The following is a 23467-nucleotide window of genomic DNA, read 5'->3' as shown; positions in this document are numbered from 1 at the left end:
ACCGACCCATTCTTGATATACGCCACGAGTGACGCACGAGGTGTTGCGGGTAAACTCGTGGGGCCGACCCATTCTTGATATACGCCACGAGTGACGCACGAGCTGTTGCGGGTAAACTCGTGGGGCCTACTTTTGTCGGGGAAGCTCAGCCGAAGTTGACATCAACACTCAAGAGCCTTTTGCGATGACGATTCAATCAGGAATGCGTGTTTTGGCTTTGTCGCGTCGTAAAAACGGATTGAAATTTCTCGCGATGCGAGAGGGGCTCTCTAAAAATTGTCCTCATCACATCAAGAGACGGCAAATCTTGCTATGTGGATAGAAGAATAGCTGTTTAATATGAAGCTCCTTGGTCTAATAAGGAAGAGAATGAAAGGGATCGTGAAGGAAAGGAAAAAAGATTTATAATGGAGAATGAGCTTAGAGAATTCAGTATCAGAGTGACGAGGAGGGAGCAACATTTAATTGTAAGCAAAAAGGGAGAGAAAATGGATAAATGCAAAGGAAAGAAATGGTATACAAAATAAAGATATACTTGTAAGTGGTAGTCGGAGAAAAAAAAAGGGGGAAGACGAAAAGAGACAAAAAAAGAGTACAGACTACAGTGATGGGTACTGCCAACAACTAAAACGTTACCGACGAAGTTTACAACCAGTGTAATAAAGTTATACGACCCTGCTTCTTCCTCATTGATGGAATGTTGGCCAGCGTTGGGAAAACCGCCCAAACAACATTTTATAGAGGAGCCAGACTTTTAAAAGGCAGCAATTAAAATGGCTAAATATCGGTGGAAGTTGCGATGAAACTCAAGCATATGGAAGAGTGGTAATCGCGTTCGCACCATTTTGTTTGATAATCGCCGGGTACAATATCATGGTTAGCAAAAGAAAGGGGGGGGGGTGTAAAGTTGAGGGAGAAATGTTCGGATATTTTTGAAACAAGTATTTCTTGAAGAATATAAAAGAACATCCCTGCGGCAGCGTCGAATGCCATAGGGGTCGGCGGTGTGGTTTCCGATACGGGACATTGCGTTTAAAAGGAAAAAAGGGGTAATTCTCTTGTATCGCAGTACAATGATACAGCACTGCAGCCACTGAAACGTGTTCTATTTAGTTACGGTCGTCTGAGGGACAAATAATATCTACGGTGTTATTCTCTGTCTTTTGATGTATTTTGCAGTATATTTTGTATCATCAGCATATAGTATGATGAAGAGAGCATATCAGATACAAGGCAATAGCAAAAAAATTGGCTATTCACGACCCGTATGTGTGAGTAGTTTGTGAATTTTCCACTGAAGATGGTTTGGACACCCCTGTACCTGAAAATAGTCCAGGTCCGTACGAGTTAATGAAGTGCTCGCTGATTGGTGCGGCTTTTCCTTTGTGTTTACGTCACTGCCCTTTGGGAGCTTTTCGGGCGGCGGGCATGTGCTTTGATGTTTCATGCACTTTGCAACACTGAGAAACTGCCCTGGCTTGTAGCCGCAAAGTGACTTGCCAGTTTCATACAATGCAATGGATATGGGAACATCGACGTAATTTTGATCATAGTTACTCCCGTGGAAAGGTGAGAAGGTAAGGTACGTTTGCTGTGTGTTTATTCTTCTATGGAGGATGTGGTGTACTTGAGAATATCATCGGTGCTAGTCTGGTGGTACGTTAGGAAATGTATCTTTACTTTACGGGGCCGGGGTGGGTTTAATTTTGGAGCGAGATATAACCCGCGAGTCCTCCGTGTGCTCTGCGTGCATTGTGCATACAAAAGTTACGTCCTAGCGCCAGCAGTGTGCTTCGTACACACACACACACACAAGCCCACACGGTACGTATGGCTTGGTATCGCCGTCCCGTAGCTTTCGCGGGGCCTTTTTCGTTGGGTTCCCATTGGTTAGCCCTGTAAAGAGCATCGCATCGCATCGTTTACCGCGGTCGGTTGAGGTTGTGCTTGGGTCGATTATTTGTGTGCAGATGCGTTTGGAACGGAACAGGCGGTGAGAGTGAAAGAAGAAATATCATCAGTGATAGTCCCATACTGGATGGTAAACTACTCTTGGATATTTATCACATTGGATATAACTAGACCCTATATAGCCCCCGATGTCACTGATGGACTGCAGAAGAAAATAACCAAATCTTGGGGTGTACACACAGCGTGGGATGTCGGCCTTGGAAGACGAGCAGTTTCGAGTCTCGCGCGTGATGTTACACGAGTGCTGTGGAAAATGCACGCTAGTTGTGGTGTACCTGTACCGTTGTACAGCGTAGTGTCAGTGCAGTGGTGGAGTGTTGATCTCTGTGCATGTGGCAGTATTTTAAAGCGTAATTTCTGGAGGCACACAGTGGAGTGCAGACTGTGCAGTGTATTTATTACCACAGCACAAGCACGAAAAGTCTACTGACCGACTGTATTGTGCAGCAACGCAGTTCATTCCTTTATCAGCATTATCATAGTCACTTGCAAACCCATGTCTAAGTATTTTGAAGCTCCATCAGTCTATTAGAAGAGTAGAAATAAAGCCACATTTATAGTACATATTCTTAATCTTAAATAGGTTCCTACTGACTCTTGTCGGTAGGTTCTGTACCAGTGAATTGACAGTTTGTGTTGTCATGGTTTATGGATATTTTTTGTTGAGTAATGTGTAACATTAGAATGTAATTTGTCACAAATCACGTAAAAATGTAGAGATTATCATTCCTTTCCTGCCTTGGACAAAAATTGGGTATTCACTCGAGAAAAATATCAGTTCACGAGATAATGTACTCTGACTTGAGTGCATGGACAGCACGTAAATTCAATTTAAATTATATTAATGTCTCCAGTATAATGTAGACTTGTCTTTGCATGGTTGCAGCTCTGATCCTCTCTAGTTTCAAACTTGAGCCCAGATAAAACAGATACAAATGTATGGTATTCCTGGACACCATTGACAACATTGTAATTCCCGACACATCAATCTCTATTGAATAATGACATTCTACAGTGTATACGCATGGGACTTTGCAGACCTGCCTTTAGCCGAATCCGGTCAAAACGTCCCCGGGTCAAAACGTCCCCGCCGTGTTCCAACCAAAACGTCCCCGGGTCAAGTACCAGAACGTCCCCGCTTTTGTCCGCGCGCGCTCTGTGGGTCAAATGCACACATTCATGAAGAAAATACACTCTGGCGCATATGGACGCTAGTGTACTTTCGCACCTGTTTGTCGAATGACCTCCAAACATGCACAAACTCACCCTACTATACCTAGTTATCCAGTAACCTAAATACTTGCATCTGAGTGAGATTCGAGTCCAGTAGAAATGGAATTTTCACCATTTTTTTTTTCTTGTCACTTATCTAACGTTACTTATGGGAATAATCTTGATCGCAACTACTCGCTCGGTGATCACTGCGTTGCATCGAATTCGCGTTGCATAGGAGCAGACACCGCGCACGGCAGCACAGCTAACGTTAGCTAGCAGCGAGCTACCTAAATGCTGCTCTAAATAACAAAATTTCTTCACATTTACCGTTATGAATTGATAAGTGATACTTACTTAGATTTTATAAAAAATTTATGACATAGAACATTTTGACCAGAGGACGTTTTGGTGCCAGCTTGGCCCGGGGACGTTTTGGTCGTACCCGAGGACGTTTTGGCTCGGGGACGTTTTGACATGGGGACGTTTTGACCGGTAAGCGCCTTTAATACCGAGTGTTGTATGGGCATCTGACGGGGACAGGTCAGACCAGCAGAAAAAATGGGTTAGTGTGCATTTCTGCTTTTTGCAGAAAGAATATCTTGAAGTATATTGTACATTTTCCTAAAATCGCAGTGAATAAACCACATAATTTTGTGAAATTCATAATTTCAGGACTTTGTAATAGGGGCCTAAGTAAGTTATTTTTGCTAAAATTTTCATCAATTTACGACAGAATTCTGAGCAACAAAAAATAAGTGTCCGTAACAATACATTCTCAAGATTTTGTTTTTGTCTTGAAGTAATGTCTCTTTGCATTGTATCAGCTCCACAGACTTCAGAATTTTGGCAAGTTCAGATATGTTCAGATATATAAAAAAAAAAAAAAAAAGCAGTGCGGAGAAGTAATGATGGGTTCGTTGCGATGAAGCTATGTTCTTTCAAAATATCAGTTATCACCAGTCTACTGTTACTTGGAATACTTTCTTTATGCTAGTTGTAGTGTGGAAATTTGTGCTCCAGTGAACTAGTACTGAAATAATAACACATTGCTATTTTTAGCAGGATTTTGTCTAGATGTATAAAGTTATACAATGACAATCTTATCTGCCGTGTATAATAATGTGCATTGAAATGAATCCAGTGTGAAAAATTGATTGCACAAAATGCAATGTAATCTCAACTGTTACAATGTACATAATGTAAGTACAATGTACATACTGTAGCTGTCGTACTACTGTGTATGTTTATGACAAATGCTGCCTGGTCCCATCCATTATTAACTGTGTAGTTGACATCTTAAAACTTGTTCCTAATTAGTGTTTTATTGAAAGGAAAGCAGTGCAGTATACGGCCTGTAATGTTATCAGTCGAAGTATTTTACAGTGTATATTTCACATAATTTATATCAAGGCATCATGCAAAACCTCATTGGAATACATGATCCCACAATTGAACAGGATCGATGGTAGGGAAAAAAAATGCTTCCCGTATAGGAATCTTGAAAGAGACCAAAATTGTCAATCAGCACTGGTAGTTTTGAATGTGGACATACAAAAATTGCAAGTCTTGGTTATGTTGTTTTTCCATGAGGAACACGTACAATCTTTTCAAGGACAAGTTCACCTTCGTATACATGTGGATTGAGTGAATGCAACAATATCAGAACACTTCAGTGAAATTATGGGGAAAATCAGACAATCCATTCAAAAGTTATGAATTTTTGAAGTATCTGCGTAGTCACTGCTGGATGAGAAGACTGCTACGGTGTATGATGTCATATGCGTACAACAATATAAGGAAAATAAAAAGAATTCCAAAAAAATTTACTTTTTGAATAAAGTGCACATTTCTTCGACTTGAACTACTGACGTATGTTAAGGGTAATATTATTCCCCCTGCCTTCTGAAAGAGAGAAGATGAGTATTCTTTTGTTATGCGAGAAAAGTGAAAATATGTTCATTTTTCTTTATTCTTTCTTTATATCGTTGTACACAAGTGACATCACAAGCTATAGTAGTCTGGTAATCCAGCCATGACTGAGCAGAAACTTCAAGAATTCATAACTTTTGAACGGATTGTCCGATTTTCCTCAAACTCTCACCGATGTGTTCTACTAATATTGCTGTATTCACTCAACCCACATGTCTATGAAGGTGAACTTGTCCTTTAAATAATGATTAGATGATGCAGTTTGTATGCAGTTTACAGGCTGTATGCTATTCCAATTGTTTTGAAAAATTTACACACAAAATTATATCTGTTGATATGAAGCAAGTGTGGCAAGTAGTGAAGAAGTGGCTTGAGATTATACATTTGGTATACTTGTGCCAAATTTCATTTGTAAGATACTCCTGTTTCCTCAGAATAGGCATTCAAAATTTCTCTGAATTGTGAATCCTGTATTTACAGGTACTGTGCATTTGGTATCAAGTGACAAAAGCAACAAGCACATAACATTTAAACATAAACATCAAGTGTTTGATCACTAGTTTTGGAGGTGATACATTAGACAACTTTATTCCTTTTGACATTGTAAGCACCGTCCATACGGGTTAGTTTTTACTCTAGCTGCTGTATATTGTATAATAGGAAACTTTGACACTTTTTTTTGCTTCCTTCATATTCAGATTTGTGTATTTTTACAGAGTTCAAGCAGAGCATGATTTTCTTGTGTTTTTGGTTTTTGGGGTCAGTGGCTGTATTTTTAATAGGCTAGTCCCACTTCTATCCTGTCTGTCTTTTCTGAAGACTTGTCATTAGAAAGTATACTGTCTAATGACAAGTCTTCAGAAAAGTTGCTACCTCAAAATTTTCCAAATTGTTTCAAAAATACATGAACCAGAATGAAAAGATTGACACAATTTGTAAAAATGTGTTGATGCAGAATCACATACAGGAATTGTTTACACACACACAGGTGCACATGTGGGACTATGCATAATATACACATGTGCTTGTCCTGCATTGCACATCTTGTGTGAAAGTCATGTGATGCCACTGAATTGAAAGGTGCAGCCATTATCAACATGTACTCGCTGGTAATCTCTTTTAGATTTCAATAACATTCATGTTTGTTTCGTGGCTGCAGAGACAAGTGCTCTTCTATATCCCCAGCCTATTTGCAAAAATAAACTGATGTGATGAAAGAAAATGGTGATAATAACAGGGAACATACTGTGTGTTGTAGACTTTGGGTCATACATTCTAATTGTGATAATCATCAGTCTTTAGATGATATCCTCAACCTGTCATTTTTTGTGAAAGAGGGAAGATAGCCACCTTTTGATGCTCGTGATTTGACCAGGGTAAGCTCCAAGAGATACGCCCCGTAGATAAGTTTATCAAGGGACAGTCTTACGTTGGGACGAACAGAGTACCAAAGTTAACTGTATGAAAACACACACCCATGCAAAGAAAGTCTACTCAACAGTGATGTCTTATAAAAATGTAGACATTCTAAAACCATCTTAAATATCATTTTTGATGTTTTGGTGAGCCTGTGTAGTCAGAGGGAGACAAAATGCAATTGCAGCTTTGTTAATAGAAAGTATAGACTAGGAGGTACAAAATTTTACCTCCATTAACCCCCCCCCCCCTTTCATAATATTATGCCTAACCCACGACCTTTGACAAAAACATGAACAATCTTGCAGCTAGCCTGCCATGCCAGAAGCTAAGGCTGAGGATTTCTGTGCAACAAAAGGGGGCAGTAGCTATTCAAAGCTCTGCACTGGCCTGCAAGTCTACTATTAAGAGGAGTGAAGAGAAGGGAGAAAGAAATGAGAAAAGAAGAAAAAAAAAAGGGCCCAGTGAGCCTCAATAGCACAACACAACACATTGAATTGCTTTTGTAAAGGGAGGCAGGGGTACTGAGGGAGAAAGAGTAAGCAGTGAATGGAGGGGATCTTAAATTATCATGAGCAGGCCAGATACTCTTTATTGTATACTGCAGGGTTCGGAAGCCGTCCAGAAAGTGAAGGGAATTTTCTCCCTCCCTCTCTTCTGCTAAGATTTGAGTAGACAGAGGCTGTGTGCTTGCTTTCCTTCCTTCTTTTTTTTTCCTCCCTTCGTGAAGAGATGCTACATCGAGAAAGGTTGTATGGAGATTGGATGTGACCTTAATGTATGTTAATAAGATGGCAGCCTTTTCAGTCCACATTTATTATGTATGCTTCAATTCTGTGCATAGCAAATGCACATGTCCACACAGTAACTACCGGCAGCTACATATGTACCCGCCATTCGCGCTCCCACTTGCTTGGCATGTGCAATGGCGGCGGCCGATGCTCGCATTCACTCTGCTTTTCCGGTCGTTGAGTAATGAAAATACGAAGGAGTAGAATTTTTGCGAGGCATGTGTAACCGTATTTTCGGTCATAGAAAGGTAGATTTTTGCCTTCCTGGCAAGATTATTGTGTAGATTGAATTTTGTGGCAAGTTTTTAGCCTACCAGTGAGGACTGACTGTGTTGTGACATGTCTGTGAGAAGTGCGCTTTTGAGAGAGTTAACCATTGCATTTCCATATTTACCGTATTGTGTGGCGCTGAATGTGTAAATCTTCATATCCACATTCTGTGTGTATTGCTTTGGATGTTACAGTAATGCACGCTGTATGTGTAGGGAATTGGAAAGCAATGAAATAAGCAGCTAGCACAATCCTGTGCATCTACAGCTCTGCAGGAGAAGAGAGTGTTTTTTGGTGAAGTTATGTGCAGTATGATTTCATAGCATTGTAGTACTTTGATTTTTTTTTTTTTTTTTTGGGGGGGGGGGGGATGGAGTATGTGGCAAATTACAGGTAAATTTGGAATGCTAGTGGTGGCTGCACTCGGCATATGCCAGAGTTGACCTTTCACCTTGACTGGCAAATCTCAAAATGGTGCATTTTGTTGAGGGTAGATTGCTTGGGTTTAATGGCTTCACCTGGCAGTCTAAGGATCAGGGGAGAGAAAAAAAAAAAGTTTGAACTGTGGACTTGTGCTGCAAAGGAACCCACTTCTCTGTAAAAATCACGCTTTTCTTGTTATATGTGTTATAAATATTGTGAGATTTTGTTTTTTTGTTTTTGTCTAGAAAGGCTTCTCTTGATTTGTACCAGTGAGGTTTTATGGAGTGTTGATTTGGAATTTCCTTTCATATTCCTATTTTTTTTTTGTTTTTTTTACATTTGAGTACATTGGGCAGTATATTTATGTGAAATCCATTGCATTTCATTTTGCTTTTTTATGTTATTCGAATCCATTCTGTTGTATGAATTTAGAATGAAAAGAATGAAGTGATGTGCTGTGTAGAACACTGAACACATTTTGCAAATACTCACAGAGGACATGCTAATATTACTAAGAATATGTATGGTGATGGTTCCTTTTATAATATAATGCTGTTACATTTTCCTTTGTGTCTTTGCAGGTAGCTCCTTGAACGGCAAAACACTGATACCAACTTGAGGCCCAGGTTAAATCTGGAGAGTGTGGAATTCACTTCTTCAGGCGGCCAAGGATGGAGCCAGGATCATCGCTATAGCAGGGACTTCATCGACCGCGAAAGGAATGGTGGCCAATCAACATGAGTTTGTCTGTGTTTAGGTACTTGGCTGACAGTGGGGGAAGCCAACTGAGCGAGCGCCCTCCCGTCCCGGGCGAGGAGACAGAGGACCGGGGGAGCGTGTCCTCCTCCGTCAAGAGCGGAAAGACCAGCGACCACTCGGGCGGGACGCCGCGGCGATCCAACCTCGTGAAGGACACCAAGGAAGGGACGCAGGATGAGGCACCGCTGGGGTTCGAACCTGAGGGGTCAGCCTCCATCACCCCGCCGTACACGAGATGGACCGAGTCCCTGCATGCCCTGCTCGCGGACGAGGACGGGATCCAGCTCTTCAAACACTACCTTGTCCAGGAGAACGCGGAGAACCCGCTCATGTTCTGGCTTGCCACTCAGGGATTCAAGAAGAAGCCGAACAATGACCCCGTCCGGGCCGACCTGGCGAAGTTGATCTATCGGAGATTTATTAAGAAGGACGGCCAGCAGGTCGTCCGGCTAGAGACTGCGACACGGAACCATGTCGCAGATTGTATCAGGACGAACTCTGTCAACAGCAGCCTCTTTGATGCCAGCCAGGCGGAGGTGGAACAGTACATGCGGGAGACGTCATACCCGATGTTCCTGAAATCGGATGTTTATGTGCAATATGTGAACAATGGTGGCGTGAGCCCGAAGAGTTCTGAAGGCTGCTCGAGCAATGCCAGCAGCAGCCATCACGCACACACAGGGTATCTTCCAACGCTCCACGAGGACGCGGAACTCTCAGACCTCCCGGCGCCGGGCTCCCTGACAGCTGACATGCTGTTCAGGACATCACACCACAGGCAGCACATAGAGAAATATCAAGAAAGGTTGGTACATACAACGTTGTAGAGAATACCAATTCGTATCTCACATAGGAAGTTATGGTGCATAGAGAGTAATGATTCACATCTCTGATACGAAGTAAAGGAAATTGTGGCAGTGGGATCCAGTAGATTCATCATGGACTTCCAAAGTGTCATTGAGACACACCTGTAATTGTTACAGTACCCTGTTTTGCTTCAGTTTTGTAGCAGATCAATAAATTTCTGGTACCCAGCTCCTTCAGAAAATAAACATACAGGTGCATTGCCTGTGAGTAATCTGGACAATTAACATAATTAAAATATATGAGTTTTGTAAACTTGGGTCTGGTCTAATCACTTAAAATGGATGCACTGTATTAAGATAACGCTTGAATGTTGGTTCAAAATACCACTGAGAGTGAAGGATCAAATCTAACCATAATTGTCCTTGTTGGCACTAAGAAATAGTAGTCAAAATTGGATGTATAAAAAAAAAAAGTTATTGAATTTGCATTATCACAAAAAAATCAAATTTCTCACCACGTAACATATAAAGCAATTAAATAATTGAGTAATTATTTTCCTACTGACCTATACATGATCTGTCTTTTCTTATTTCTTTTGCTGAACTCATAAAGTAAAAATTTGAAATGCATTTAAAAGTTGTGGTAGCAACAATGTGTGCTACATATGTAGGTGAGGACTTCAAAAAAAAATGGAAAGAAAGGTTTGGAGGGGTTGTAATGTTTGTGGCAAACACAATTTTTGTATTTTTGAAACAATTTGGAAAATTTTGAGGTAGCAACATTGCCTATCCTTGCATAATGTGATTGGGAGCAAAATTACTCTTCACTGAAAAACACTACATATGGAAGATCCTGTTACTTTTATGATTCATGTTCAGTTTTTATGAAATTTTCACCATTCTGTAGGTTTGATTTTTCTTTGTATCATATAAGTGACATGAATATTGAGTGTCATTGTGCTGTAAGAACTAAATTTACAAATATATGAATTCAGCTAGTACAGTGTGCTTTCACCCACTCTCTGATGAGATGAAGCTCATCTCCAAAGAAAACTTGAGAGCGTTGCATTGGCGAGAAGATCTTGGGCTGTTTGTGGTGTGAGCGTAACCTTTTCTTTGGCTTCGATGCTGATGTCTTTTGAGATGTCAGAGTGTGTATGTTGTTGTTTAGAACACAGCTTTCTTTGCACAGTGAAATTTGCCCACGATGCCTGTGTCCGTTCCTAACGGTTCCCCCGTCCTTGGGCATCAATTGTTTGCGATGAAGTCACCTATTAAAGACACGAAAGTTTCATCACTCGCATCTGATGGAAATCACATATTATAAAAGAAATTGACTTATAGTTTTGATGCAGGTGGACGCTGCCACATTTCTTTACAAGGCAACCACAGAATCCCAATTATGGATGTTCGCCAACTGTTCAGCAAAGGCAAACTCCTCAGACAATGGGCAGAAACTCCAATAGCTGCAGCGATTCGGCCGAAAGAGAATTTCTTTATTTGATTCGATTCAATTTGTGAGAAGAATTGGGGCTTTGCATTGTGCTGTGTGTGCCTTACAGCAAGTGCACTTGAGTAGGCTTGTGTAATTTCCTTCCTTTCCGTTTTTGTCCATACCAAGAGAAGCTGGTGCTACATTGTGTATTTGTGTGTGTGTTTATCTGAATTTTGAGAAGAAGCACTGTTAGCTTCTTGTGAATATATGCTAGCGTAAAGACTTGTATCTCTCTGTATTATTTTATTTGATTAAAGATCTGCCAAATGAAGAGTGGCAATGATTGTGTTGGTTGCAATTAATTTTATTTGGGAGGGGAGTTATGCTTTGTTCAACAAGGTACAGTATGGCTTTGACATGCACATCTAGGCAATATGGAGGTTTTTCTTTCGACCCCAATGCACTTCAATGGCAGCATTAGGCGTTCTAGATTTGTATCGCTCGTAAAAACGGCAGCGGGAAAGCTTGCAGTTGTCGTTGTCGTCGTCGACTGAGTTGTCGTTGTGCTCTGCTTGCTTGCCTCACGACACCAGAAAACTAATAATGGTTGTGATTCTCCCACTGGTGGCATATACCCACACTGTTTATGTACTGTGATAACAACCGCCCTTGATGGGGAGACCAACTTGCCTGTTGTTTCTCTTCTCCGTCCAATCTAATTTAACCGCATTCTGCACGGTCATGCACTGCCTACGACCCCTCACTGTACTTCTCAACGCTCATTACCCCCCCCCCCCCCTTTTTTCTCTCAAACTCTCTCTCTCTCTCTCACGCTCTCTCTCTCTGTGGCGGCTGATTGTCCGGAGTGTGACCATCCTTGTCGTTTGGTCACTGCTCATTTCAGGCAGTGGCAGATGTAATATGTGGAGAAACATCTGCCCTACCTTGGTTTTACTGCGGACGCTACTGTTGCTGACTCCTAATTCCGCCTTCAGAGTCATATATTGTGGTGACATTGCTTTTTGCAATTAGCTGCCATGAAAGACACATACACATATACAGTACCTGTGTTTCACATTCTTCACAGCCAGATGCATCAGTTCCAGAGACATGCAATGTTGTATGAACTTATTGTGGATGTAGGTGAGCATAGTTAGTCAAGAATGTAGGTGAGCATAGTTAGTCAAGAATTGAGCTCACCATGACACATTCATCCTCTGGTTGAATTCTTTCCATGCCCTGGGCCTACAACCTGTAGGTGTGGCTTTGTGTGCCAGGGCACTCTATTTTTAATTTCATTTTTTTTTTCTTTGTTGACATGCACTTCCCATGCCGTTTATTCTTCCTGTCATAAATTGTGTAAATATAGACTGTATTTATGTTATGCATATAATACACATGGGAAGGAGCAGAACAAGCGAACAAGAGGCGGCGGCAACGTGCCCCCCAATAAATTGTAGTTGATCGCTCTCTGTGAGGAGAAGGGGGGCCTAATCCGCTGAGGTTGATTCCAGTAACCCATCGTTTGTCATTAACTCTTGGTTGTTGAGATCAAGTGGAGGGAGCAAACACAGAATGGTTCTGCCTACAAAGGTAGTCTTTCCGGTGCGGACACCACTGGACACCACGCTGGTGTACAAATAGCTATTCAGCCGTGACTACCGAAGTGGCATTTTTTTTTTTTCTCTTCCCATCCTTTCTGCTGGTATATATTTATTCTGATAATCAGTGTGCTGTCCACAAGACACTTGATTCCTGACTGTTGTGCAGCCTCCTGAAAGAAGTTCATTGTTTTTTTTTTTTTTTTTTTTTTTGGGGGGGGGGGGGTTTGGGCAGAATGTTGAGAGGAGTGTTGTGTACGCCTATAATGTAGCATACATGTAGTGTGCGGGCATTGCACTATTCACCTTAAGTTATTTGCCCATAGTTCAAGAACATCACACTTTCCTTGGATTTGGTGTGTAGAAAAGAATATGGCTACAAATTCAGAATTTCTGAAGTGCTCCAGCAAGATTAAATGAAAACTATGTCCTTGTGGCAGGTTTTATTAAAAAAAAAAATAAAAGCAGGACTGCCAGGTTTTCTACAGAATTATAGTAAATTCCTTTTAATGGTGTTTTTATTTTTTTTTTTCAATTTTGATTAGGAGAGCTGTTACATGAATGATTGCACTATATGTTCATTTAAAGGACAAAGTGATATGTAGGACTGTACTAGAAAGCTCAAAGTGTCACAATGTGTTCAAGGCTCCTATACTATTTGATTATTTATTTCAAATCTCTACTGTTATGAATACCCTGATAAAATGGTGGTCCCGTTCAGACCTTTGAATTTTTGATAAAAGATACAGCTAGCAGGGAAAACATTTTCAAAATTATTGATTCCCCCAAGTCAAGTCATTGCCATGGGCTTGTTGAATGTGATTTCTGCAACTTCACTACTCCATCAAATGTTCATTTTGCTGTGTACATCTCATCTGTATTGCAAATCAGTGTTAATCTGATTGTGACTGAGAATATTATCAAAGGCATGACAGATTAATAACAGTGAAGTTTATAGCATTACTCCAAAGTCGGACTTCAGTCCTTTGGATATAACTTAAACATGTAGGCTAAAAGGTGTCACAGAGGAAATTAGACGACCCCGAGCTCAGATATAAGTCTGTGGCAGAGGTCAAGATGCCAAGATATGATCCTTAGGGTCTGATGATTAGACTAAGGAGATACCTTTTGTGTAGTTTACTGCCATGCTGTTCAGGGGGTACTGTTTGCTTTAGAACTGCATCACTTCCAAGGGGTTTACATTTGGGTTCTGTTATGTAATAGTGATAACAAATTATTAGGACCTTCAGTTTAGGGGTTGCAGATTTGTGAAGAGGATCACTGTGACCCTTTTTTTCTCCCCTTTTTCTTTCTTCTTTTTTTGTGCATGTAATACCATTGATTCACCAAATTTCCTTTTACAGGTCTATAATGGCCAAAATCAGAATGTGCTTTCTATCTATTTTGATGGGGGTAAAAGGGGAGTTGATAAGAGCGATTTCTGTTGAGTGTCATAGTTGATCTACAAATGGCGTATTTCTCTATCAAAATACTCCTACAACAAACGGGCTCTGAATACATTTTCTGTTTTGTTCAAAAGTCACACACACACACATGTATTATTTATGTCATCATACTTGTGTTGGGAGAATGATTGTCAAAAAAAACCAAAATTTTTTTGAGATGATGGAGCTGTATGTTATGTGTGGTACGTGCAGTTCTGTGCGGTTCTCTGGCGCTTCAAGCGGGTCTGTGAGAGTGCGTCCCAAACACGCTGGAGTGGTGCATATTGATAAATCAAACATACATCGCAGCCACCACCAGTAAATGGAACACCGAGTTTGCAGCGAGTGTGCACACTCTCAAGTGGTGTGGAATGTGGGTGCATGCACATATTGACGTAGTACATCGAAAATAAACAAGGGGAAGTTACTGCCATGAATGTCACCTTTACCATGCTTTTTCTGCTCTCGTTGATGATTGTTTATACTATAGACAGACTTCATAGGCTTAGATGATGTGCACTTGATGCATTCTTTGCCCACCCCCCCCCCCCAAAAAAAAAAAAAATATGAAGATGAACATCCATGTGCGCTTGTGCAGGATGTCACGGTTCTTCTAGATAAAAGGTGTGGGCCTACAATGTACCAACCTATGCAAAAAATAAGAAGAAAATTGTTACCCTTTCTGTAGTTGTCACAACTATCATTGGGTAACATGTAAAATTTTGCTTTGTTAGCATTGTTTTGCTTTATCGTGTCAGTGCAGTATTATTTTTTGGAAGAACTTTCTTGAAAAGAATATATCAAGCATTAGTTTTTGTTACTGGCCATGAAAAATCAGAGCGTGTCAAGATAAAACAAGTGCTCATTCTGCCTGTAATGCCATGGGGTATGCAAAGTATTCCAAGAGACTTAAATTGAAGAGATAACATACAACATGTGGGTATACTAAAACAGGTAAAAATATTAGCATTTTGTCCTTCAGTTTCATCTTGTGTGATACTTTGGCTGAAACTACCCCAGTGAAAGCAATAACCCCCGAGTGATATACCCAGTTGACTGACACCATGCTTTTTCGAGGCAGATTCCATAGTACTTCTGCCCCAAGTTTTGATTGGCTTTCGTCCAGTTTACCAATCAGTGGTATACCAGTGAGGCCGGATTGGTGGTCTTCTGTTATAGTCTTGTGCACCAGCCTCCTTAACAATTAGATACAACTTTAGAGGCATAGATGTACACAAGTGAGCACATAATGCGTTGAGTAATTCTCTATGAAACGTAATGAATGCCTAAAAGGGTTTTGCGATAAGATACTGTATTAATAATGGATGATTATACTTCCGAAGCATGTACTTGCCATTATTATTATAATTTTTTTTTGAACACTTTTATTTTACATTTGATAAACAGTCTTCTTTTGGATTATTAGAATTGATTAGATGTTGCCAAGGTGTATGGTGACTTGATATGAAGTTGCGATTAATGAATGAATTTTTGTGAGAGAGGGGGGTTATAATTTCCCTGCGTTCGTGTGCACCTTTCAGCATTGAAGGGTCTGGTAACTGGAGTCTAGCACCATTTCTGTCTTCCTGTGCGTACATCACTGACCCTGTAATGAAAGGGGGCATTCGTGACTAGATTCACTTCTGTGGAGCGAATTCTGCCTCGGGAATTATTGCGCGTCTTGCAGGACAGTGAGGAATGGGAGAAAATGCAGTCGTATTTAATGGGTGAAAAATGTAAGACGTTTGGACATTCTGGTGTCTTGTTATTGGTCAGACATCTTGAATTTTGGCCAGCACCAGTTTCCATGGCTCATTGGAGACTTGAGTCTGGATTTGCTGTAATTTGCATGCAGATTAATTTCCATGTTTTGTAAACCTGCGATGTAAAATGGTAAATTGCTCAGTGTCTCACATGTGTAAATTAATGCTCTGAATGCTTTATGAATGAAAATTTTCAAGGCCACGGTGATACATTGTAAAAAGGCATGGCAGTTGTACAGTTACCTTGAACAAATCCACCCAAATGCATTTGTGTTTTTAGAAATTATTTCATGTATGAAAGGCATTCTCAATAATCAGATGACCATTCACATTAGGTGTATACATGCATGTGAAATGAGTATCATAGTGTATCATATATAGGCATATTGATTAACATTACATTGTAGGCATACTAGATAAAGGATCTTGCGTTATCTGGTCATCTGCGGTTTAGCATGAATTTGATTTTACCTAGTTGCTCGTGGGAGATGGGGAGAATTTACAAAAAAAAATCTTTTACATTGAAACCGAAGGAATTCATCAATATCTTAGTACTAATTTTGGCGGTCATTCCTGACGCGAACCTGCAGTGAAATTAAGATTATTGTCAGCGCACTTGGAGATAATAACCAAAAGCCACTCCTTTGAGGTATTAAAATATTTAGCAAGAGGAGTGACTACTGCAATTCCAGTCTAGGTGCACAGAGATGCAAACTGTGTATAGTGAATAGCAACTGGAAGTCAAGTGGAGAAGTGTGGAAAGCGGGGTGGGGATGGGGGGATGGGGCGCAGTTTGAAATTGACAGTGAATAAGTTAGGAGGAAGAAAATGAGAAAATGGTGTCCCACAGAGCATTTGTGTGGTCCTGGCCCCCGAGATCACACGACAGTCGGACTTTGTCTAAACAGCGACCAAACGAGAAAAGGGGCTTGCTTTGCACAGAGGACGAACATTTTTGGGGTTCCCTGCTTGTAGGAGGCCAGAATTAATTTTCTGTGACCCTGAGGCTATGTAACAGCTCCGAGAGAGCGAGTGTGTCTGCCCCCCCCCCCCTCGCATCGCGCTTTTTTGCTGCATGCAGTCATTCGCACTTGGCCGCAGTGGATTTTTTTCTCCCTCATTTGAGGTTCGAAAGGAGCTGAACTGCACTGTATGTTGAGTTGTGATAAATGAATGAGCAAATGTGCATGGTTATTGTACATGTGTAGGAGTTTATTCATGTCGAGTCTTGATATTCCAAAGTAACTCAGTAGTGCAGAAGGTATTGTTTGCGATTCATTGAATGTTCAAAGGCCTTGTCAAATCTCGAGTATCATAGGATCATTCTGACGTATGGTGTGTAGAGAAAGTTCTCTGCTTGACTCACACTAATGTGTATTTGCGGGACTAGGTAGGGCTAACGAAAGCATAAGTTTATGATTTTATATGTTGAAATGAGAATTTTTTTCTTTGCGAGTTTCGCCTTTATCAGAAGGAATGCCTTTCTAGCGATGAGATGATATTGCAACCATTAGTTCTCTTGGTCTTTACGAGATGTGGAGCACCTTGCGGGATGTAACCCTAGTGCGCATAGCAAAACGAATGGTGCCATATCATGTAGGTCTACTCTTCCTATTAGAAGTATGGTTCCATATCTACAATGTGTATGCTCTTACAACCTGATTTACGTGTGTGTGTGTGTGTGTGTGAAAGTGAGTATTCCTCTCTCAAGTTCAGAACATCAGCTCTGCATAATTCTGTATGCGGATGTGAGAAAGTCACTTACACATGTACACTGAACCCGGGATGAGCCTCGTGTTTCAAGAAAAATAAGGAATCGGAACAGTGTGGACAGGGAGCCTTCCCCCAGGACCCCTCCCTGTGAATGCGCGGAGAGGATAGCGTTGGGCTGAAGGACTTCCATCAGCCTCATTTTTCCCCTTTTTATTATAGTTCATTTGACCTTTGACCAACGGTACTGGAATGTCCAAACAAAGTGCCATTTGCACATATGCAGAACCCAGTATCAGTTGCTTGCACTAGTCTCGGGTTCAGACCCTCTACAGCAACGCAGCATATTTTGGGGTATTGTGCCCTGTTCTTGCTGTTGTCTTTTTTTACTTGTGTTTTATAGCAATCACCTTGAATATAGGTGAATCAGATCCCATTTTATTCCGCAGTCAAGACTTTGTAACTGACTCTGACATGTTTACTTCACTCCCAGTGCTCAATGAAGAAACTTTATAAACTCAAATGAGTTAAAGGCACAATTCCAGTTTTGCATTTTATACAAGTGTACCTCTGAAGATTGAATACCTGCTAAAGAGCAAATTGATTTTGTGAATTAATTATCAGCTTTTGCTCCTGCAGTATGTAATCCTGTCCTTTTGCAGAAATGGGTCTGATAGTTAGGACTACATGTCCAGAGACCATTGGAGTAGTGAGGGTATAGGGAAATAGAGTAAATAGGGTATTTGATTCCCAGCAAGCTGTGTGAGGGGTGTTCGTTCGGTAAGGCTAGCCTCGTTGTAGTGTGGCTAGCGGTGGTCAGGTTGTGTTTGCTTGTCCTAAATGGATTGGTCAGATAGGGCCAGAGAGGGGGCTGTGCATTCCTGGGATTGTTGGAAATGAATTTGGGGCATCGGATTGGGCAAACTCAGCCCCCAGGGCCAAATTGTACCATTCAGTGGGCTAGTACTGCTTCGCTCCTCTGGTGCCCATCGACAATTTTATGGCTGTGACATGCCAACTTTGCACTCCTCTGTATGAGCATTAGCCTTGTTAGAAACTCATTGGTGGCTTATGATAAATGTAATCAAGCTTTGCTAATACCTCTGATATAGCTCCCAGTAGGACTGATCACATTCTTATTTGAAATGACCAGTCATTTAAGCTTTCCAGTGAAGGAGAAATGTTGAACTATGGATGGTGCACTTTCATAAAAGCATGGAGGTAGTCTCTTTTCTACCTCCATGATAAAAGTGAGCTAAATTCTTCCGTTGACTGACTCGAACCTTAACACCGAATGCTGAAGCCCTTTTTTGAGCAAAGTATGCTGTATAGGCCCTATGTGCCATGCATTTTCTCGGTGTTATAATTTTACACAACTCTAAAGACATTTAAAAAACCTGACAATATGCCAAAATATTGTCTCCTTTAATTAGTTAAAGGGATCATTTAGTTTTGGTTGAGACCTAACTTCAGGTTTCTAACATTTCTTCGTGAGATGATGAGAAACCTCTTATGAAATGTGAAAGAGCATGTAACTCCAAGAGGAATTCAACATTTATTTTATGAAAATTGGTTTTGAAATGGCTGAGATATCCAAAACAGAGCGATCGTAGTAAAAGGTGGGACTCTTCTTTTAAGCCTATTAGGATCGCTTTGTTTTTCTTTGTTTTTGGATGTCTCAGCCATTCCCAAACCGATTTTCATTAAATAAACTTTGAATTCCTCTTAGAATGACCATGCTTTGTCCTATATGGTTTTTGGCATCACGCAAAAAAAGCTTAATCCTCATCTCCACCAATACTATACTATCCCTTTAACATGGAAATTGTTACGGAATGTCTGTCATCTCATCTGAGGAATTGCAAAGTGTATAAAGAGTGAATACTGTATTAAAGCTGTTATTTTTTGCGAATGAGGTCACAGATTACATTTTCGTGAGATGTTTGCACGACTTGACACCCAGGCTATCATAGCGCACTAATGCCTGTTCGTTCATTCCACTAGTGCATCAGGTGGCGATATTTTCACATGTCAAATTCACGGTTCAACAGTGATTTGTGAAATTGGTGAAAAATTTCACCCTTTGCTGAATTTGTAGCAGCTTCTACAGTAAGCAATGCTCATTTCCTCGTCTTCAGTAAATCTTATAGAGTCGTAATTGATGAAATCAAATTGCTTTTAAGTAGTAGTGTATGATACCACATTTTTTTTTTTGTAATTCCTTCATTAGCCTCTGGCACATATTAACCATTCCTCAGTTTGTAGGAAGTGGAGGTGCTAGCTTTCCTTAAGAGCAAAAGGTGAAATCAACTCCGTGCTCAAGTGGTGGTCAAGACAACCAGAGTATCGATATAACAGTAGTAGAGTTGATTTTCATTTTCAGCTAGTGAGTGTAAGCACAATAGTAAAGTTTCACTGCATCTGTATAATAAATGGTGATGTATTTAATACCTTTTTATTTATGGCGTTTGTTGCTGGTGAATGTATGCACAGTAGCAAAATTTCACTGCATCTTTAATAAATAGCGATGCATTAAAAAGTTTCTCCCTTTTGACATTTTTCCATCACTTCTTTCTCCCCCTCCGTGGCTGTCCAGGTTGTACCCAGGCCTGATGGGTGCGCAGAATCCCTACCACCCGGGGTGTGCCGCCATCGCCCCTGCTACCTCAAACAACGACTCTGAGCTGCAGTCGCTCAGCAGCGATGCCATCTCTGATGACACCATGTCCCTCACAGACTCCAGCGTGTAAGTAGTTTTGTGTTTCTAAAGAGGGTCATTTGGACCCAATTTTTTCCTCTTTTTTTTTCTTGTTTTTTTTTTTTTTTTTCTTTAGGGTAATCTTTGGATTGAAAGAAACCAGAAGGAAAATTCACAGGTTTTGTGCAAGAAGCAGGCCTTGTCAAACTGGAAGTGTTGTTCGATGATTTAAAGGTCCAGTTTACCTTTGGGAGCAGTGATTTCAATAATGTTCAAGATATCACATTCGATGCATATGTGTAGGTCTGTTGTATCACAAAACATCCTACCATATAAAATTTTTGTAATAAAGCCTAAAATATGGGGAGATATCAGCATGCTTCTCAATAAACCATAACTGTATACGGTTTAGTCTGGAAGGATTCTTATTATAACTATTGTTCACATTTTGTGTACTTAACAATACTTAACATCGATTATACGGATTCAAATTTTTACAGTGGTTGTTTCTATCCCTAACTCACATTTTAGATCTATTTTAAAGCACTAATGTTGGGTTTTTGTTTCATCTGCAAATGGTAAATTATGCCTTTAAACTTTGATGGCTTGGTGACTGTGTTTTTTTTTTTTTTTTTTTTAATTTAGTATCCATGTCATGTTTAAATAGTGGTTTTTATCTATGAGATATAGAAGGAATATTTACAGAAAAAGGCTAATTCACAAAAATAATTCCCTTCTTGTTATGTGTCATTTTCTTAATCAAGAGAATGAGAATAAGAATGAATTGCAAACACAGGGTAGGGTGTGATGGTCTCTTCAAGGCCAGTACTGCCAGTTCTGTGTGGATATTAAAGCAAGACTTCCCCCTTCCACACTGTGCTAGCCCCGCAGGAGGATCCTACCCCCGTGCCGATAATTGTATGCATGTGTGATTCTGATGAGAGTGAGATGCCATATTGGGCACCCAAATGAGTTGATCCTGAATAGAATGCCGCCCTCGCTCTCCCACTATCTCTCTCTCTTTTTCCTGGGTCGGCCTCTTGATGAGCTAAGCCGCTGTCAACTTTCCTAATGACTGCGGTAACCACATCCAATTTTGGAGTACTCGGAAAAACGATGCTACTACCAGGACCAGAAAGAGAGGGGCAAAATAATGCAGAGCACCGACACACACACACACATACACATACACACAAGCGTGCGCGCACACACACACAAATGTGCGTGCACACACCCATGAACCACGTACAACAAGCAGCACGGATCTCTGTGAGTGTGTGTGTGGCTGCATTGTGTGTAGCAGCGTTGGTAATTGTGCAGTTTAAGAGCTGTGGCTGTATTTGGATGCAAACGAGCCTGGTGGCGGCAAGAAATTGATGAAAGGGATAGGAAAAAACGGGGGGGGGGGGGTTGAATAGGGAGGAGGAGGAGGAGAGAATACAGAAAAGGGGGAAGTAAGGGGTGAAAGAGGTAGCCATTGTGCTCAAACGCTGGTTTACTGGTCGCACTTGCGCCCGTGAGCGGAAGCAATGCACATGCACAAACACCTTGTTATGGATAATCATATCAACAAATGCAGAGCTTGCCGAATCTTTCACAGTCCACCTCCCAGCTAACCCACTAATTCTATCCGTACCCAGTCATTTATGACAATGTGATTATCATAATCAGAAGGAGAGGGGTAAGTAAGAAGAGAGAGAGAGAAGGGGAAAAGGGTTGAGGAGGAAGAAGGGGGGTATGAAGTAAGGAGGGAGGGGGATGTTATCCTCCCTTACCGACATGTTTGTAAACTGTTTTGTGGGGAGCTCGCCGCGGCCGCGGCTTTACACCCATTTACGCCATTGTGCGCAGCTTGTTAAGCTCCCGAATCAAATTTTCATCCAGGCGGGTCGGTACTTTGAAGTGTGCAGTCTGCCATAGCTCTTTGGCCATGCATGGAAAATCTGAACCCTAATAAGAAAAAAAAAAAAAAAGGAAAAAAAAAATGCCACCCAAAGCTGGGTACACATAGATATATATTGGTTTGTATGAATTCTGTTTTGGGTGCTGTTCATGCGAACGCTCTTTTCAATTGGGTTGCATTGTGTGTTGGTCTACCGGCACGGCTTAACTATCTCTTTTCACAATCTCTTTGTTATCACACATACTCACATCCTATCTGCACATGTATTGTCTGTTGTCTTTTTTTCCCCTTCTTGTACGCTATTGGAACTATTTGTATTGTCGTTGGATTTATCCTCTTTTTCTGTTGTTTTTTTTTCCTCCTTCCCTTTTCTTTGTGCTTATTTTTTAACTTCCTTGCTCACATTTTGAAAGTTTGATGTTTTCATAACCACATACTGCATCCCAGTCACCATGCCTTGCTTTGCTGTGTAGGCCCTTACAGCAATTCAAGGCACATCTTGCCACATTTTGGGCCAACAATATGCCACCCGTACCTTGCTGCGTTTACCGTAGGCGGTTCTCATTGCCCAGAATGGAAGTTGGGACTTCAATAAAGTTGGGCCTTCATTGTAATCTATATTTCCCAAGAATACCAACACGGGCGTTTGCTGTTAATGCCAAATGCCATTGCATTTCAGTGACGATGAAGTTGGAAGGGGGGGGGGGGGAGGGGCATAGAGCGGTGCACCACTTGGCTTCAAAGTAGCAACTGCTCGTTATTTAGTTTCTATGTTGGGGTGAAATGCAAGTTTGTTTCACACTGTGTTTCTAATCTACCCAAGGCTATTCCTATTAACACAAAGACGGCCCGAAATGGAAAATCTCAGCGATGGAAGCGGGGTGCCGTAGCCTGTGAGACTGTAACAGTTTTTTCTTCCTCCTTTATCCATCACCCCCTCTCCCTCTCTCCTTCTCCGTGTCTCTCTCTCCTTCTCTCTGCCTACCCTGCTGCGGATCTCCTTTCATTGCTTTGATGCAGTGCCGACACTGCCTGCCGCCTTCCCTCGGAATAGCGAGCATCCCCCCCCCTTCGCATTTTCCCCTTTTCTTTCCCTTTCCCCAATTTTTACCCCATGCCTCTCCCGTCAGCGCTCCGTTCCCTCTCCGTGTCTGCCCCATCCAGTCCTGGTAATTTGATTTAGTGGTGTCACGGAGGCTCATATACTGCTTTGGGTTTCTCCTGCCCTGCTGGAAAATAAATTGTATCTTCTTCTGGGACCTCAATATGTGTGTGTGTGTGCTTGCCGGTGTGATAGCGACTCAGAGTTGTTTAGCCTGCGAGAGATAGACC

General features: G+C 41.2%; 1 pseudogene; it reads left to right on the top strand.

The window, feature by feature from the left end:
* The first annotated feature begins 1856 nt into the window (after window positions 1–1856).
* Window positions 1857–23467, top strand: part of LOC140231413 (axin-1-like) — a 44561-nt pseudogene continuing 22950 nt past the window's right edge.

The sequence above is a fragment of the Diadema setosum genome, chromosome 8 (assembly GCF_964275005.1).
Source record: "Diadema setosum chromosome 8, eeDiaSeto1, whole genome shotgun sequence".
Classification (NCBI taxonomy): Eukaryota; Metazoa; Echinodermata; class Echinoidea; order Diadematoida; family Diadematidae; genus Diadema; species Diadema setosum.
This window is presented reverse-complemented; position numbering and strand designations above follow the sequence as displayed.